The sequence below is a fragment of the Eptatretus burgeri genome, chromosome 8, assembly GCF_056783735.1.
Source record: "Eptatretus burgeri isolate ZD-2024b chromosome 8, Ebu_testis_v1, whole genome shotgun sequence".
Lineage (NCBI taxonomy): Eukaryota > Metazoa > Chordata > Myxini > Myxiniformes > Myxinidae > Eptatretus > Eptatretus burgeri.
In genome coordinates, this window is record NC_140968.1 from 50237011 (window position 1) to 50248342 (window position 11332).

The following is an 11332-nucleotide window of genomic DNA, read 5'->3' on the forward strand; positions in this document are numbered from 1 at the left end:
TGGGAAACGTTTTGGGGTCAGATGAGACAAAAATTGAACATTTTGGTCTAAATGCAAAGCGTTATGCCTGACGCAAGCCAAACACCACATTTACCCGGTCAACACCATGCCAACTGTGAAGCATGGTGGTGGCAGCATCATGTTATGGGGCTATTTTTCATCGGCAAGGACTGGCAAGCTTGTAAGGATAGATGGGACAATGGACGGTGCAATGTACAGGAGAATCCTTGATGAAAACGTGCTTGAGTCAGCCATGAATCTGAAACTGAGTGGGAGATTCACATGTCAGCAGGACAATGATCTGAAGCACAAAGATAAAGCCACACTGGAGTGGCTGAATAAGAAGAAGATAAATGATCTTGAGTGATACATTCAGTCCTGACTTGAACCCAATTTAACATTTCTGGTGAGACTTGAAGATTGCAGTACATCGACAATCACCATCAAACTTGGCAGAACGAGAGCAGTTTTCATGTGAAGAATGGGCAAAGATTTTACCATCTCACTGTGCAAAGCTGCTAGAGACCTACCCACAAAGAGTCAGAGCACTCATTGCTGCAAAAGGCACTTCCACCAAGTATAAGAGGCTGAATACATTTACAATTAATTAATGTCAGGTCAGGTTCGATCTGTGACCTGCTACAGGTACCATGTAAACCTGGAACTAACCTGTTCCATGGTCGGGTTGTCGGCGACTAAACCGTCTCCCCCACCAGGTTTTCTGGTGAGGGGGGTGTTTGGATATGGACACCCAGCAGGATTAAAAACAAAACCTGTCAAAGGGCGGAGGAGCTCCTTGTGAGCCAACGGCCATCCATATCTAGTGCCCAACTGTGTCTGCAGACGTCCTCCTGCAGTTGGGTTACTTCTTATTAGGAGGTTGGTGGCAGGATTTGCACTCCGGCCACCGTAAAACCCTTCATTCCGCAAAAACGCAAAAAAAATCTGAAAACCCACTCCGTGGGAGTACCTCCTGTGCAGCTTCCCTTCGCAGGGCAGCTCACCGGATGACGATTGGGGCAAAGCCTTCGGGACCCCCAATCTTTGATAGGAGGGAAACCACGGGGTAACATCCCTGGGTCAGATTGCGGGAGAGTGTGTCGGAGTGGTGCTGAGGTGTCGTCCACCAGACGGCTGTCTCCTTGGGTTAACCTGAGGCGGTCCCTTCGGGTGGGTGCCTGGAATGTCCTATCCCTAAGAGAGGATGATCACCTGTCTCTGTTATCATCTGAGCTCAAGCGTTTGGACATCGGGATTGCAGCTCTCTCTGAGGTTCGGAGACCGGATTGCGGCGAGATAATGGTGGGTGGTTACACCTACTATTGGTCTGGTCGCTCTGATGGTTATCATACCCAAGGAGTTGCTGTAGCTGTGTCCAATAAGCTGAGCCCAATGACAATTGAGGTAACACCAGTCAACGAGCATATCATGAGATTAAGGATTCGTCACTCCTTAGGTGTCATTTCCCTGGTCTCTGTTTATGCTCCGACTGAGGCGAGTGATCTCACCGTGAAGGATGCATTCTACGCCACGCTCGAGTCTGTGGTTGATCAGTGCCCCAGACGAGATACACTTCTAGTCTTGGGGGATTTCAATGCATCGACTGGAACTGATAGGGATGGTTATGAGGTGTGTTGGTCCCCATGGGTCAGGAACTATGAACCAGAATAGCACTAAGTTCCTTGACTTTGCAAGAAGTCATGGACTTAGGGTGGCTGGTTCATGGTTTCAGCGCCCACAAGCTCATCACTGGACTTGGTATTTCAATGCTGGCGGTGTGGCAAAGGAGATTGACCATGTCCTCATTGACGGTCGTTGGAGGATAATCCAGAACTGCAGGGTCTACCGGAGTGCTCAGTTCCTCAATACTGACCACAGGCTTGTTGTAGCAACTCTAAAGCTGCACCTTAAATCCTGGAGAATGGTACCATCCCAGCCTAGGCTGGATGTTGCCAAGCTCAGGGATGAGAGAGTAGCTGAGGAGTTTGCGAACAGGCTGAGTGGACACTTGGGGGGTCTGGGTGCTTTGGGGGGTCCTGAAGAGTTGTGGAGTGCCTTCAAGACCACCGTCCTTGATGTTGCCGGTGGATGTCTTGGAACTCACCGCAGGGCAAAGAAGAATTTTGTCTCTCAAGGGACACTGGATACCATTGACCAGAGTCGCAGGGCCAGGCTGAATGGAAGAGCTGGGCTGTTCAGGGAGCTGAGGCGTAAAACTGTACGTGCACTGAGGGTGGACAAGGAGGCCTATGTGCAAGGAATCTGAGGGGGTAGAGCATCACCTGTGGACAGGTGATTCTCGTCCCGCTTACAGGGGAATTCGCGCATTACGTTCATCCAAGCCCATCCCTCGGAGCACTGCAGTTCGAGCAGAGAGTGGTAGGCTCTTGACAGAGGAGTCTGAAGTGAAGGCCTGCTGGGCCGGTTACTTTGAGCGGTTGTACCAGGCTGATCCCCCAGCTGTCGAGTTGGATGTCAAGGGTGTTACAATCCCTGTTGCTGACCCTCGAATCAACTGTGGTCCACCTTCGCTTGTGGAAACACGGGCTGCGGTGAACCAGTTGAAACGGGGCAAAGCTCCAGGGATTTGTGGCATCCATGCCGAACTTCTCAAGGCTGGTGGAAATGCTGCACTCGTGTCGTTGCATGCAGTTTTGTGCTCTGCCTGGAACACAGGCATCATCCCAACTCACTGGAAGAGGGGCCTTGTTGTCCCTCTCTGGAAAGGGAAGGGTGATCGCCAAGACTGCAACAACTACCGAGGGGTGACGCTGCTCTCAGTGCCGGGCAAGGTCTTTGCTCGGATAATTCTTGATAGGGTTCGCCACCATCTGCTTGAGCACCAGCGTCCAGAGCAGTCAGGCTTTACACCAAAGAGGTCAACGATTGACCGTATCCTTGCCCTTCGTGTCCTCACCGAACGCAGACGAGAGTTTCGGCAGGGGCTGCTTGCAGCCTATGTTGATCTCTGTAAAGCGTTTGATTCAGTGAATCAGGATGTCTTCTGGAGGATTCTTGGTCTTCGTGGGGTGCCACCAAAACTGATTGATCTGATGTCTGAACTCTACTCTGGTACTGAGAGTGCTGTGAAGTGTGGTGGTACCACCTCTGACTTATTTCCAGTTGTTACTGGAGTTCGTCAGGGATGTGTACTTGCCACCACACTTTTCAGCACTTGTATGGACTGGATTTTAGGGAGGATGTCGGAGAGATCAAGTTGCGTTGCATCGTTTGGGAATGTCAAGATCTCGGACCTTGATTTTGCAGACGATGCAGTCATCTTTGCAGAGACTTTAGACATCCTTTTGGGAGCCCTCGAGGTGCTGAATGAGGAGTCGGAGCCGCTGAGATTACGCGTTTCTTGGGTCAAAACTAAGATCCAGGCTTTTGGTGACATCTTGGATGCTGCTGTCCTGTCTGTGTCTGTTTGTGGTGAGGATGTTGAGGTCGTGGAGAGATTCACTTACCTTGGCAGTGATATTCATGTCTCTGCTGGCTGCGAGTCAGAGGTCAATAGACGTCTGGGTCGGGCCTGGGGAGTCATGGATTCACTGGATCATGAGGTGTGGCGCTGCCGATACCTGTGCGGGAGGACGAAAGTCCGAGTCTTCAGGTCCTTGGCACTTCCAGTCTTGCTCTATGGGTGCGAGACTTGGACTCTGACCAAGGATCTGAGACGGAGACTTAATTCCTTTGGTACCAGGTGTCTTCGGAGAAACCTTGGCTATCGCTGGTCGGATTTTGTGTCCAACGAGCGGTTGCTGAGAGAGACTCGGATGAGATTTGTTACCTGCATAGTCCGTGAGCGTCAGTTGCGGCTGTATGGACATGTGGCTCGTTTTCCTGACGCTGATCTTGCTCACCAGATTCTCTCAGCGAGGGAGTCTCATGAGTGGAGGAGGCCAGTGGGCCGACCACGTGCCTCATGGTTGCAGCAGGTTGACCATCATCTCAAGGAGATTGGGATGGGCCTGGCATCTGCCTGGGGGATGGCCAGACGGAGGCCCCTGGAGTACCGGCGGAAAGTGGACGCAGCGACGCGCTGTTCTGGCACATGCTCCCATTCCTGACCTGACATTTACAACCAGTGAATTTTGATTTGTACATGTTTTCTTTTCAGGTATTCCTGACATGTAACCTCCTTCAACTATAACTGTTTCGTTTGATCTTGTCAGTTACGAAGAAAAAAGTTCATTTGGAAAAATAGTTTCGACAAAATTCGTAATTCATCTAAATGTGGCATTGAAGGTTGGGGATGAATACTTTTGCAGGCCACTGTACCTCTCCTCCTTCACTCGGAGGAAAAAAAAATCCAAATTAATCTCAGTGCTCATTTATAACCCTATTCCTTCTTCTTCTCAATATCCCCAAATTGAATCGTCACTGAATAAAACGTTTCTCTTCCTTAAAACCTCTGCACAACATTAAAAAAAAAGCTTCCAAAATGTATTTTAAAATGCCTTTCTCTGCTTTTTATTTCATGAGGAATAACCCATTCATTCTTCTTCATCAAAATCTCTTCCTTTTCTCTCGGACGAGGCTTATTTTCCAAAACCTCCTCACTCCTAAACGCATAGTTAATCCAGCCTCTTTCACTTACAGCCTTCCATGCCTTCAACGAGAAACATTTTCACCACCACCTCACCCAATTCTCGTATCCAGAATAACCTGTCGCAGGTTACGTTTTGTTTCCCACTGATGGGCCGGATCTGAAATCGGATCTGAACCTTAACCAACATATAATCGACTTGTTTGTGTCACCAAACCAACTCGTCTACCTAGTTTTATCATCTGTCCACAACTTTTTGAGATATGCTATATATAGTTTTTGACCCCATCTCTCAATGGTGAAGAATCCTTAAAGAATAAAAAAAAAATTCTGGTATCTGGATTTGGATCTTCAAATTCGAATAAATTCGTCCTCGTCCCACCCCCTCCACCAAATTTCGTCTGAATCCATCCATAACTTTTTGGGGGATATCATGCTCGCAGACAAATAGGAAAACATAACTTTTGTCTACTTTTGGTGGTGGAGGTAACAAGGAGATCAAAAGGGTTGATAAATAATTAATTTGACAAACCAGGTACAATCTGCTTAACAACCTTTCCTTCTTCAAGATGTCCCTGACTTCTTAGTTTCTGTCCCTGGTGACTCCTCCGGGATGATATACCTGACCCTTGTCCTGGCAGCAGAGTTGTTCTCCATCAAAAACTCTATTACCCACTCTCCATGTACTGCCCTCACTCCACCACACCCTGATGAGTACTTCTGGGTAAGGCTCTCCCTCCAATGCCACCTCTTGTTTAAATGTGTGTTGTACCGTCCACCAAACAGTGATGACTCCAGTTACATATCACTTACCAACAAATGGACCAACTTCTATCCAATCATCCCAACTCTGTCTTCCTCATATGTGGTGATTTCAGTTGTCATCATGCCAGTTGGTTTGTTCTGGGTACCTCTCACCTGACATGGCACTTCAGCAAAGGACTTCTGTAATTGGTACTTGCACAATCTGTCAACTTCATGACCTGGACCTTAGTCAACCACAGGCAGACTGATGGTATTCCGGGTCCTTGGGCAAAAGGGGTCTTTGGGTTCCCGAGATAAAACAATTTTAAGTGACACTTGGTACGAAATAAACCTTATCTAAAACAAATATTTGTGCATATTGTTACACAGAATAATGAGATCATGAATTAAAAGCAAATGCACTATGGTAGGAACCACAAACTGGTGCACTTGTTGCAGGGTACACAGCACACATTACAGTCCAAAGTGTTATGGAATGGTCCAGGAAAACGGCCTAAAACAGAATATAACTAGAAGGGCACTTGGTATAGCGCATACCTCCACCACATAATTCCTGATCCACAAGAACATCTCAGGAACGAGAACAAGATACATTTTTGAAACATCATGCTATATAGTACGATATCGTTTTTGGCCCCATCTCTCAATGATGAAGAATCACTTTAAAATTAAACAATTCTTGTATCCAGATCCAGATTGGGATCTTCACCAAAATCGAATCTATTCGTTCTTGTGACACACCCAACCCCGTCCACCACGTTTCATCCGAATCTGTCCATAATTTTTTGAGATATTGTGCTATATATCGGTTTTGCCCTATCTCTCAATGGTGAAGAATCACTTTAAAAATTATCAGATCCGGATCTTCAAAATCGAATAAATTCGTCCTTTCCACACACCCAACGTTTCCACCATGTTTCATCCGAATCCGTCCACAACTTTTTGAGATATCGTACTATATATTAGTTTAGCATTATCTGTCAATGGCAAAGAATCACTGAAAAAATTAGCAGATCCGGATCTTCACCAAAATCTAATCAGTTCGTCCTTGTCACACACCCAACCTGTCCACAAAATTTCATCTGGATCCATCCACAACTTTTTGAGATATCCTGTCAACAGACAGAGAGACAAACAAGGAAAAGACGTGTGGAGCATGATATTTGCAAAATCCACCCCCTCTCCAAAGGTTGCCATGGATACATGGAATTATCCATTTCATTAAGATTAAAATTAACAATCTTAATCAAAGTTCAGGTCAATTGGATGAAAATTGATTATTTTATAGATTGAAATTGATGATTTTAGAAGTTTGACCTTGCGCTGACCTTTTACCTTTTGACCTCAAATAGTTGGTTTCCAAATTGAGTGATACACGATGCAATTACTGCTTAATTCTCAGGTTAATCAGATGAAATTCACGATTTTTCAGATTAAATTTGATGATTATAGAAGCTTGACCTTGAGTTGACTATTGACCTCAAAAATAGTTGCTTTCCCAATTCAGTGATGGACTGTACAAATCGTTTTCAACTTCCAAGTTAATTGTATGTAAATTGATGGTTTTTCAGTTGAAAATTGATGATCTTAGAAGTTTGACCCTGAGTTGACCTTTGACCTCAAAAATAGTTGGTTTGCTAATTCAGTGACGCAATATGCAAATCTTGTTTGAATTTGAAGTCAATCGGATGAAAAATGATGATTTCAGGAATTTGACCTTAAGATGACCTTTGACCTCAAAATCAATCGGCTTCTCAGTTGAGACTCCCTCTACAACTTAATAAAGCTTCATGACGATCGGTTTAGAATTGTGACCTGTCAGAAACAGAAAGAATAACAAAATCAACTGACCAATATACTTGAAAAATCTTCGATTTTGCAAGTAGTGGGGCAACTTCGCTAAATATAGCATAACAATTGTGCATTTTGTGAGGAAAGCACCAAATTTGGCACACTAGTAGCCTATCATATTATGAACAGATTTGGATATTGAGCCATCTCAAATTCAGCCGCTGATGGCTGTGGCAGCCATTTTCCACTGCCATCAAAAATTTTGAGATGGCCCAATATCCTCACAAAATGGCCTTTCCTCACAAAATGCACAATTGTTATGCTAAGTTGCCCCACTAAAATAAGAAACAGACAAAGGGGTGAAAACATAACCTCCTTCACCTTCGGTGGTGGAGGTAATTACGGAGATCACCAATAAAATGATGGAAATTAAAGCGGAGGTAGATGGACTCGGACAGGGAGTAAAGGGACGAACGAAAGGGCAGGAAAATTAAAAATTAAAATTTGGCACGACACAAATGGGATGAAAGGATTGAAACAGGCCCAGAAGGAAACGAGGGAATTAATCGCAGTAAAAGAAAAATAGGAATGCAAGACAAGACATGCCGAGATAACACAGAAGGTAAAGGAAATGGGACAGAAAATAGAAACGGGGAATCAGGACATAAACAAACGACTAACAGAACATGAGGAAGAGACCAAAAAGGGTCTTGAGAAAGCAAAGGAGATAAAGGATGAAATAGGTAATTTAAAAGAGGAGCAAACTCGGATTGAAGGGAGGGTAGAGGAGATCAAAGTGGAGCTGCTTGAATGTGTTGAGACCCGATCTAAGGGTCAGGTGTTCGGTGACGGACTGGGAATAAAAATTGATCCAGGTATTTTTAAGTATGGGCTGCAGGCAATTATTGATTTCATTATTTTTTTCCAAGCTTTTTTTCAAGGCTAAATCAATGCATTTTTCTCAGCTAAAATAAGTTATGTAATGAGTATCATCAGTTGTATGCAACGTAATACCGAAATAAAAATGGCGAATTATAGAACAGGGTTAACCTCGACTCGTTTAATCACGTGGACCGACTTTAAATAACTAAATCAGTTTTCTTATCGTGGATATGGACCGACTTTCCTTCTCCACAATTTTAAAAGACCAATCTGCATGACCGACGCATTTTTGTTTTTCAAACAACGCAATATGTACACCAACCTCGATATAACTTACACATCCATTGTGCACAGCCGCACACATCCCAAACAGGTAGTACTGACCAAAGTGTCACCTTCTGCTTCGGGAATCAGCAGGCGTCGCAAGAGTTCGCAACCTTTCGGCCACTATCGATAACCCCATCCGAGTCCAGGTTCAAGGGAATGCCCTTTTTTGTCACCATGAGTATAAAAGACTCAAGATTCTCCTGTGATTCTCCAGTATTTCTTAAATCTGCTCTTGAACTTCAAAGTAGAGAAGCTTCTCTCACATGCAACTTGTGTGACGGATATAGTCAACGAGAACTTGTAGGCTCGGCCAATGACATGATAAGCATCACCCAGCAAGTTGTATCTCTAGCATTTTGTAGACACAAATTGCACAGTTTTTTTTTTTCATGATGAACAGCTCTTATTCATGAGCTCCAATTCACATTATTGGCTCTGATCTTCAACAGGAACTTCACTTGCTGTCTTCAACACAGTCATCCAATGCTGATGTCTGAAGCTTGTCCCAGTGCGATTTAGCCAGGCTTGTTAATTCAGACTGCAAATTATCCACAGTAGCCCTTTCATTATATTTGTGCAGGTGTTTGCTCAACTCCCCCAGTGATTACGTCTGAAGCCCACATTCCTTAATGTCTGTAAAGTTTCTGGTGTCCAGACAAGCAAATCAGCATACAGCATCGCATTTCTTTATATATATATATTTAGAAAACAACAATGCATGATCTCTGCTATTGTCAAAAATTACATTATGGACATGAATCTTGTAGGCTGTAGTTGCGTCAATTTCATCCTCACTGAATACACCTGGCATGGTTTTCTTTTTCTTGATCATTTTAGCTGGCAGAGTGGCCTGCACTTCAAGTTCACAATCCTGGTCTAGCAGCTTGTCATTGGCCCACCCCACAAAGTTGGCGGCAGCCTCAAAATCCCTTGCACACTTTTTGAGATCCTACTGTGTTCAGGTGACCTGTGATGAGCTGCCAATATTTCCATTCCACTTGTTTGCAGATATTTTTTTTATCGTGGTGACAGACTCGAATATGCGCAGAGATTTGAGCAGTGAGAATCATCTCATATTTTAGCAGCAACTCTGTGCATCCTTTGGCTTTCACACACACTGAAGGATTGGATCGTGCATTCTCTTGAATCTTTGTCAATGTCACAATTATGTCAATGTGCAAAGCACAGTCTGGTTTTGAGAATGGCCCAAACACTTTCTCTCAGTGCTGCATCTTTTGACAAACAGTGCCTTTCACCAATCGTGGACAGCCTCCGATGGCGAGTGTCCTGACTCACTTTTTCCCAGACAATCATACGCTGCTGTGACTCACTAATGAACACAGCACTGTCATGCATTTGAGCAAATAGTGATGCATTTGCAATCACAACTCTTGTTGTGTCTGTTAATAACAGGTTAAGTACGTGCGCATAGCACCAGTCATGGACTTGGTTGGGGGACTCTGTTGAGAGAAGCACAGAAAAACTCTTATATTGGCCTTGCATGTTTGCTGCACCATCAGTTGAATTGCCAGCGCATTTCGTCTCGTCAATTAAACATGAATCGAGAACCCCCTATATTATTAACTGAAGAAAGTTGAAGAGTCGCAATCCACCGCAATTAGTTTCTTGTGAATGTGATATGCGACATCTCTGAGGATGACAGAGCGCTAGTATTTTGAGGTTATGTCCTCGTTGTCTATTTGAATATAAAACATGCCTGCCTCCTTCACTTCGTTTGCAATACTCTCTTTGCCGCATTGCCTGTTGGCTTGGAAAGTGAGGTCACCAACTATCCACTGCCCCCGCCCCCACCTGAGTTGTGTTGCGCTTTGTTTCGCTCAATGCAATTGTTTACATGCTCGTCCAAACGCACGTCATACTTGCTCAGCAGTAAAATAAACTCCAAAACATTACCATGATTCACTGAAATGTCAGTTAAGTAAATGCAGCCTCCGATTTGTTACCCCTGGAGCCAAGTTCACGTTTGCCTTTCATTTTGACAATGTCTATGACCCGTTCCAGTTCCTGTCGTCTTTTGCGTACTTGCCCTCAGTGGACGTACATTTGATTACAGCTCGGCAAACTGTAAATATCTGCCTTATTGGCCATCAAAAAGTATGATTCTGCATAAGCTCTGTACGCGGGACAATTTTTGTGGTTCTCTACTTGCTGATGCACATGCCTCCAATCTGTCATCCCATCAATGGATTAATTTGTTGCATCAGAACTCGAAAATGCCAAAACAGACTGAGCAAAATAACAAATGATTTTCTGCACAGTAGGTCAGCCCCTTGCAATTATTTCTAACTTTACATCTGAACACTTTCTGCACAGCGCTATTGGTTGTGGTTTGATTTGGATGATATTTGAAAAACTGTTATCTCAGTTGAATGAGGATGAGCAAAGTAATTACATTTATTTTGTTTGTCAGAGTTACTGTTCCCATTATCATCCGCCATTGTGCCTACCTGAAACAAGCCCTCCTCAATGACTGATTTTTACCTGCTCTTGCTGACTTGTGTTTCAGACTCCTCGGTTACACACACTGTGGTGGGTTCAACAATATCCTCAGCCACGCTTTCTTCCTCATTCACACTCCCAGTCTCGAAGTCTTCTTCAGTGCAAGCTTGTGCACAAATTTCAGGTCCACCAGCTGCAATCCATCCGTCCGTTGGGACCATACTCTGTGCGGAGCGTTGATGCTGCCGAAGCAGCCTCCTTGGTAATTGGGCACAATCCTGGAAGGGTCGGCCCTCCGACACAGGATACCAGCAAGCTGGCACTCATTTTGCCAACCTCAGAAGGATGACAGGCACAGTCAACCCCACCTGGTATTAATTCATCAGCTGTGTGGGATTTGAACTCAGGATCTTAGGATCCAAAGCCCACCACTCTAACCATTCAGCCAACAACAGGCTTACCTGCAATATAGTCAGCAGATTTACGACAAAGCTCGGTTATCTTTGCACATCTTTCAGCATTACTCTCTGGACTTAAAAAAAAAAAATTGTTATGCAA